The sequence below is a fragment of the Leptonychotes weddellii genome, chromosome 8 (genome assembly GCF_054177405.1).
Source record: "Leptonychotes weddellii isolate Sample4059 chromosome 8, ASM5417740v2, whole genome shotgun sequence".
Lineage (NCBI taxonomy): Eukaryota > Metazoa > Chordata > Mammalia > Carnivora > Phocidae > Leptonychotes > Leptonychotes weddellii.
In genome coordinates this window covers 57,395,800-57,404,310 of record NC_138376.1, presented here as the reverse complement: position 1 = coordinate 57,404,310, position 8,511 = coordinate 57,395,800, and the positions used below count along the sequence as shown (strand labels likewise).

The following is an 8,511-nucleotide window of genomic DNA, read 5'->3' as shown; positions in this document are numbered from 1 at the left end:
TTCCTTGGCGATTCAGGGTCTTTTCTGATTCCATACAAATTTTAGGATTGTTTGTTCCAGCACTTTGAAAAATGCCATTGTATTTTGATCAGGATGCTGTTAAAGGTATAGATTGCTCTGGGCAGCACAGACATTTTAACAATGTTTATTCTTCCAATCCATGAGCATGGAATGTTTTTCCATCTTTTTGTGTCTTCTTCAATTTCTTTCATGAGGGTTCTGTAGTTCCTAGAGTATAGATCCTTTACCTCTTTGGTTAGGTTTATTCCGAGGTATTTTATGGTTTTTGGTGCTATTGTAAATGGAATTGATTCTCTAATTTCTCTTTCTACAGTTACATTGTTAGTGTATAAGAAAACAACTGATTTCTGTGCATTGATATAGTATCCTGCCACATTACTGAATTGCTGTTATGAGTTCTAGTAATTTGGGGGTGGAGTCTTTTGGGTTTTCCACATAAAGTATCATGTCCTCTGCGAAGAGAAAGAGTGTGACTTCTTCTTTGCTAATTTGAATAACTTTTATTTCTTTCAGTTCTCTGATTGCTGTTGCTAGGACTTTTAGTACTATGTTGAACAATAGTGGTGAGAGTGGGCATCCTTGTCATGTTCCTGATCTTAAGGGAAAGGTTCTCAGCTTTTCCCCATTGAGAATGATATTCGCTCTGGGTTTTTCATAGATGGATTTTATAAAATTGAGGAATGTTCCCTCTATCCCTATACTCTGAAGAGTTTTAATCAGGAAAGGATGCTGTATTTTGTCAAATACTTTTCCTGCATCAACTGAGAGGACCATATGGTTCTTCTCTCTCCTCTTATTAATGTGTTCTGTCACACTGATTGATTTGCAAATGTTGAACCACCCTTGCATCCCAGGGATAAATCCCACTTGGTCATGGTGGATGATCCTTTTAATGTACTGTTGGATCCTATTAGCTAAAATTTTGTTGAGAATTTTGGCATCCATATTTATCAGGGACAGTGGTCTGAAATTCTTTTTGATGGGGTCTTTGCCTGGTTTGGGGATCAAGGTAATGCTGGCCTCATAGAATGAGTCTGGGAGCTTTCCTTCTGGTCTATTTTTTGAAACAGCTTCAGGAGAATAGGTATTATTTCTTCTTTGAATGTTTGGTAGAATTCCCCAGGGAATCCATCAGGCCCTGGACTCTTGTTTTTTGGTAGGTTTTTGATCACTGCTTCAATCTCATTATTGGTTATTGGTCTATTCAGGTTGTTAATTTCTTCCTGTTTCAGTCTTAGTACTTTATAGGTTTCCAGGAAGGCATCCATTTCTTCCAGGTTGCTCAATTTATTGGCATATAGTTTTGATAATAATTTCTAATAATTGTTTCTAGTTCCTTGGTGTTAGTCATGATCTCTCCCCTTTCATTCATAATTTTATTAATTTGGGTCCTTTCTCTTTTCTTTTGGATAAGTCTGGCCAGTGGTTTATCGATCTTACTAATTCTTTCAAAGAACCAGCTTCTAGTTTCGTTGATCTGATCTACTGTGTTTCTGGTTTCTAATTCATTGATCTCTGCTCTAATCTTAACTATTTCTCTTCTAATGCGTGGCTTATGCACTGTTTGTTGTTTTTTCTCTAGTTCTTTATGGTGTAAAGTTAGTTGGTGAATTAGGGATTTTTCTATTTTTTTGAGTGAGTGACATTGGATGGCTATGTATTTCCCCCTTAGGACCGCCTTTGCAGTATCCCATATGTTTTGGACTGATGTGTTTTCATTCTCACTGGTTTCCATGAATTGTTTAGGTTCTTCTTTGATTTCCTGGTTGAACTAAACATTCTTGAGCAGACTGGTCTTTAGCTTCCAAGTGTTTGAATTTCTTACAAATTTATTCTTGTGATTGAGTTCCAGTTTTAAAGCATTATAGTCTGAGAATATGCAGAGAATAATCTCAATCTTTTGGTATCGGTTGAGACCTGATTTGTGACCCAGTATGTGGTCTGTTCTGGAGAAAGTTCCATGTGAGCTCGAGAAGAACGAGTATTCTGTTGTTTTAGGGTGGAATGTTCTGTATATATTTATGAAGTCCATCTGGTCCAGTGTGTCATTCAAAGCTCTGGTTTCTTTGTTGATTTTCTGGTGAGATGATCTGTCTATTGCTGAGAGTAGAGTATTGAGGTCTCCTACAATTAATGTATTGTTATCAACATGACTCCTTATTTTGGTTAACAGTTGGCTTATGTAGATGGCTGCTCCCATGTTGAGGGTGTAGATATTTACAGTTGTTAAATCTTCTTGTTGGATAGACCCTTTAAGAATGATATAATGTCCTTCTGTGTCTTTAACTACAGTCTTTAGCTTAAAATTTAATTTGTCTGATACGAGAATTGCTACCCCAGCTTTCTTTTGAGGTCCGTTGGCATGAAAGATGGATCTCCATCCCTTCACTTTCACTCTGGATGTATCTTTAGGTTCAAAATGAGTCTCTTGTATACAGCATATGGATGGGACCTGTCTTTTTATCCAATCTGCAACCCTGTGCTGTTTTATGGGAGCGTTTAGGCTGTTCACGTTGAGAGTGATTATTGAAAGATACGAATTAATTGTCATCATGTTGCCTGTGAAGACCTTGTTTTTATAGATTGTCCCTGAAAATTTCTGTTGTTTATCACTCTTGGGGTCTTTCTCCTTTTATAGAACCCCCCCTTAAAATTTCTTGCAGGGCCGGCTTAGTGGTCACATATTCTTTCAGTTTATGCCAGTCCTGGAAGCTCTGCATCTCTCCATCCATTCTAAATGACAGCCTTGCCAGATAAAATATTCTTGGCTGCATGTTCTTCTCGTTTAGTACCCTGAATATGTCTTGCCGGGCCTTTCTGGCTTGCCAGGTCTCTGTGGATAGGTCTGACGTTAATCTGATGTTCCTCCCTCTGTACATAAGGAATCTCTTCACCCTAACTGCCCTTAAGATGGTTTCCTTGGTTCTAAGACTTGGAAGTTTTACTATTACATGCTGGGGCGTTTGTCTGTTCTGCTTGATATTGGAAGGGGTCCTCTCTGCCTCTAGGACATGAATGCTTGTTTCATTCCCCAGAAGTTCTCAGCTATGATTTGCTCAAATATTTCTTCTAGTCCTCTCTCTCTCTCTCTCTCTCTCCACCCTCTCAGGGATCCCAATAATTCTGACATTGGACCGTTTCATGGCGGCACTTATTTCTCTAATTCTGTTTTCATGGATTTTAAGCTGTTTCTTTTAGGCTTCCTCCTGTTCCTTCTTTTCTATCAGTTTGTCTTCTAGATCACTAATTTGTTCTTCTGCCTCATTTACCCTAGCTGTTAAAGTATCTAGATTAGATTGGATCTCATTGACAGCATTTTTAAATTCTGCCAGATCAGCTCTCATTTCTGCCCTTAGAGACTCTATGTTGCCATTAGTTGTTTTCTCCATTCTAGCTATTGTCTTCATAACTGTTACCGTGAAGTCTATTTCCGACATCTTGCTTATATCTATATCCATTTGTTAATCTGTGGCAGAAGTCACAGTCTCTGATTCTTTCCTCTTTTTGGGGTTCCTCCTCTTAGTCATTGTGTTGAGGGGTGGTTTAGAGAATGTACAGAGTCCATATTATTGACCACAACCCAAGCAAAATGCATCTGTTTTATAAGGACCTTAGGGTTGTTGGCCTCTTGTTCTTCCCACTTGCATTCTGGGGGAGGGGCCTGCTGCACTGTTACTCAGGCAACACTGTTTGGGTAGAGTTTCCCTGCCCCCTGTGGGGGGGGATGGGCTCAGTGAAAACAGTGTTTTGGGGGCTTTTGCTCTCTGGCGGCTTTCCACGTCTCTTCCAAGAGTCAGAGCCGAAGCGACCGTTTCCAAACCTCTGCCTCAGAACAGAGATCTCAGTCTGTTCTTCAGTGAGCTCTCTAGGCCACACTGTCTCCATTTCTGTCTGTGCTGCTAAAACCACAGCATCCTGGGTTGTGCGCCCCTCAGCAGTGCTCCCACCCCTTACTTCCAGGTCTAGGCACTCTTCTGCCCTTTGTGCTTCTAAAACCGCCAGCTACCCCCAGTTCACGCAGGCGCCCCTGCAGCTTCAGGTTTCAGTCTGGGGGCTGCCCTAAAGTGCTTTCCCCGCTGCTACTGGTCTTCAAGTCTGTGCCTGGTCCCCAGCATGGTGGGCTTTTGCGCTGTGTTATTTCACCTTCCCAGCTCAAGCGCTTATGGCAGCTCCCTCACCCTTCCGTTTATCTTCTGATATCTGCCTGCGGAATCACAGCTCCCCGCTTCATACCTGGAAACCAACCGCCCACGATATTCTGTTTGTAGAGATCCAGATATATCTTCTTACATTTCAGGCTGATTTAGTGGGTTTTCAGAGTGGTCTGGTAGATAACCAGCTCAATTCTGGGGACCGGTTGAAATAAGGTCCCCAACTCCTCTGCCATCATTTTTTTCCTGCCCCAGATTTTTTTTAATGTCCATTTGCATGGAATATATTTTCTGTTCCTACACTTTCAGTCTATATGTGTCTTTGTCTCTGAGGTTAGTCTTTTTTGGGAAGCATATAGATGGATCTTTTTTTTTTTTCTTTATCCATTCAGTCATCTTATGTCTTTTTATTGGAGCATGTAGTTCATTTACATTTAACCTAATTATTAATAGGTATATACTTATTGCCATTCTCTTAATTGTTTTCTAGGTGTTTTTGTAGTTCTGTTTCTTCTCTTGTTCTCTTTCCTTGTGATTTGATGGTTATTTTTTAGTGTTATGTTGGGATTCCTTTCTCTTTATTTTTTGTGTATCTATTACAGGTTTTTGGTTTGTGGTTACCATAAGGTTCATACAGAACATCCTAAGTATTCTGCAGTGTATTTTAAGTTTATGGTAACTTAACTTTGAACACACTGTAAAAGCACTACATTTTTTACTCCCTCCCCATATTTTATACATTTGACATGATATTTTACATCTTTTTATTTTGTGTATCCCTTACCTAATTATTATAGATATACCTAACTTAACTATCTTTTAACATTCATACTAGCTTTATAAGTGTTTGGTTTACTACCTTTACCATATGTTTGCTTTTAGCAGTGAATATTTTTATTTCATAATTTTCTTCCTTCTTCTTATGGCCTCTTTTCCACTTAAAGAAGTCCCTTTAACATTTATTATAAGGTTGGTTTACTGAAAATGAACTCCTTTAACTTTTGTTTGAGAAACTATTTATTTCCTTCAATTCTGAATGATAGCCTTGCTGGGTAAAGTATTTTTGGTTGTAGTGTATTTCCTTTCAGCACTTTGAATATATCACGCCACTCTTGTCTGCAAAATTTCTCCTGAAAAATCAGCTGACAGTCTTATGGTATTTCCTTGTATGTAACTAGTTGCTTTTCTCTTGCTACATTTAATGTTTTATCTTTAATTTTTGACATTTTAATTATTTATGTCTTAGTGTAGACCTCTTTGACTTCATCTTTATTGGGGCTCTCTGCTTCCTCGATCTGGTTATCTGTTTCCTTCCACAGATTTGGGAAGTTTTCAGCTATTATTTCTTCAAATAATTTTCTTGGCCCCTTCTTTCTCTTTTCTCCTGAAGTCCCTATAATGTGAGTGTTATACATTTGATGATGTTCCAGAAGTCCCTTAACCTATCCTCATATTTAAAATTCTCTTTGGATGGCTTCCACTACCCTTTCAGATTGTTCATCCATTCTTTTGCATCATCTAATCTGCTGTTGATTCTCTCTAGTGCATTTTTCATTTCAGTTATTGCATTTTTTCAGCTCTGATTGGTTCCTTTTTATACTATCTCTTTTTTGAAGCTCTCACTGTGTTTATCCATTCTTCTCCCGAGTTCAGTGAGTACCCTTATGACCATTACTTTGAACTCTTTATCATGTAGATTGCTTATCTCCATTTTACTTAGTTCTTTTGCTGAGGTTTTATCTTGTTCTTTCATTTGGAACATATTCTTCTGTTTCCTCATTTTACCTGACTCTCTACACTTGTTTCTGTGTTTTAGGTAGGTCAGCTACATTTCATGGTTTTGAAGGTAATGGGCTGATGTTGAAGGCATTTTGTGGGGTACAGGAATGCAATACCTCCTGCTCATCAGACCCAGGCACTCCAGGGTTGTCCCTTGTGTAAACTGTGTGCGGCCCCCAGTTGTTGGCTGAGAGTACTAGCTGCAGCTGCTGTGGGTATGCTGGTGGGTGGGTTTAATCCCCGGTGTGGTTGGCTGGGAGGCCTGGTGGCAACTGTTGTTGATGTGCTGCTGGGTAGGGCTCTTCCCTCTGTCTCTGGGGCAGAAGTTGTTTTGGAGGAGTCCTGGACCTAGCCAGACTGCCCACCATGTATGGCAGGGTGGGAGCCACTTTGGAAGGGCACCTGGCAAGGTAGGTGGGTTTGCACAGGGCAGCCACAGAACACCTGAGTGGATCACCCAGTGCTGTCAAGGTAGATGAAGAGTGTTCAGAACTAGCATGGGCTAACTAGGCTGAAGGAGGATAAGAAATGGTGCCTGTCAGCACTTTTGTTCCCAGAGAAAGTTCCTATAGATCCCTGCCCCTCCAGCACTTGCCCTAAAAGTAGTCAGTAAATCTCCTTCATGTATGGCCCAGGTGCTTTTCAAACTGCTGCCTCTATGCTGGATCCCAGAGTGAGTGAGATTGTGCTCAGGCCATGAAGAACAATGTCAGTTTCCTATAGCTCTCTTGCTCTCCTGAAGCTAAGCCCTACTGATTTTCAAAGATCTTGGAGTTAAGCCCTACTTTCAAAGCCAGATATTATGGGGCCTTACCTTCTTGGTGCATATCCTTGAAGGGAGGAGGTGGTCAATGTGGGCTTGAACCTCTCACCTTCAGGGAAGACCTCCACACCCGTGATATCTCTTTCATTTGTGGGTTGCCATGCTGGAGGTTTTAGGTCCCAACCAAAATACCCCTTTTGATGTGGCTTTTTCTTTATATCTTTAGCTGTGTTAAAGTTGTTCTGATAGTCTTCATGTTCTTCTCAGAGAGAGATGCTCTATATGTAGTTATAGTCTTGGTGTGTCCATGGGAGGAGGTAAACTCAGGATCTTCCTATCCTGCCATCTTGATCCCGTTCCTCTGCATTTGTTAAACTACATTTCCTATACTCTCTTGCTGCTAGGGTTATGAATAGAAAGTTGGTTTAGAAACAAATACACTCACACAAACTTTGTAGTTCAAACTGAATCACATAGTGAGACAGGTACAGCACAGGGCACACCTTTGTCTTTTGTACATTGTGGCAGGACTGTTTTCTGGAACTGGTGATTCAGCAGAAAGCTTCCTATTCATGATGATAAAGGCAGCAAATCCTCTGGTAGCCAAATTCTGCTGTATGATTATGGGAGTCGTTCATGAAAGTACAGCCTGAGCCCTCTCAACAATCCATAGCTACTTATGCATCCTTTCTGCTTAAAATGGCTGGAGTGAATGTTGTTGTCTACTATAAGAATGCCAAGTAGTAGTTTCCATATCTTTGTCTTTAAACAACTATATTAACATCTCGATTGGGAAAATTCATGTAAAGCATATTAATGCATTATTACCTGCCAAAAAGTAGTTACTGTTGTGTTCTTCTTATTCTTATTCTCAAGTGATTTTACAATCAAAATACCTCTGTTTGAATTATGGCTTTAAAATATGTTCTTTCTGCAATTTTGGTCAAGTTGCTTAACCACTCTAAGGTTTGATTTCTTTATCTATATACTGGGTAAAAAGTACAACTACTTCATGGAGATTTGTGAAGATTAAATGAGAACATGTAAATAAAAATTTCTTGTCTGTACTTTGCTGTTTTCCACACAAATAATCTGATTTGATCAAAGTCATTTCCCACATTGCATTCTGTTTTTAAATTCCATGACCTTACCTTGCTTTTTAGAATGCTGGGCACACATTTTATTTATTTTTTTTAAGATTTATTTCTTTATTTTAGAAAGAGAGAACGCACACAAGTGGGGGCAGGGCAGGGGAGAGAATCTTCAAGCAGACCCCCCCACTGAGCACAGAGTCCCATGTAGGGCTCCATCTCATGACCCATGAGATCATGACCTGAGCTGACACCAGGAGTCGCATGCTTAACCGACTGAGCTACCCAGGTGCCCCTGGGCACACATTTTAAAAATTACACTCAATGCCTCTATATTCTGTTATCTTCTGTTTTTCAAATACATTTTTCAAGTTGTTTCTTATCCATGAAGTCCTTTCAGGGACCTGCAACCTACCTTGATCACTTCTTGATGTTGGAGCTCCTACAAACACCAAGTATTTTAGCATGTCACTGTTTCCCAAATGAATTTTTAGCTCCTTAACATCAGTAACAATTACTTTAAAAAAATCTCACAGAGCACTTAAGAGAGTTTACCATTTAGTAGTCCCTTGAAAAATTGCTGCCTAGATGATTTATCATGTCATTCAGTGAATTCAATTAGATTATACATATTTTTGGAATATATTGTCAAATGTAGGCAACTTAGATATAAGTAATAGTTAAACAGTATTTAAAATTATATACA

At 39.5% G+C, this 8,511-nt stretch overlaps 1 protein-coding gene across 1 annotated transcript in view; it reads right to left on the bottom strand.

Moving 5' to 3' along the window:
* MEI4 (meiotic double-stranded break formation protein 4) overlaps positions 1-8,511 on the bottom strand; it is a 200,173-nt gene that overhangs the window by 71,047 nt on the left and 120,615 nt on the right. The gene's annotated exons all lie outside the window — the stretch shown is intronic.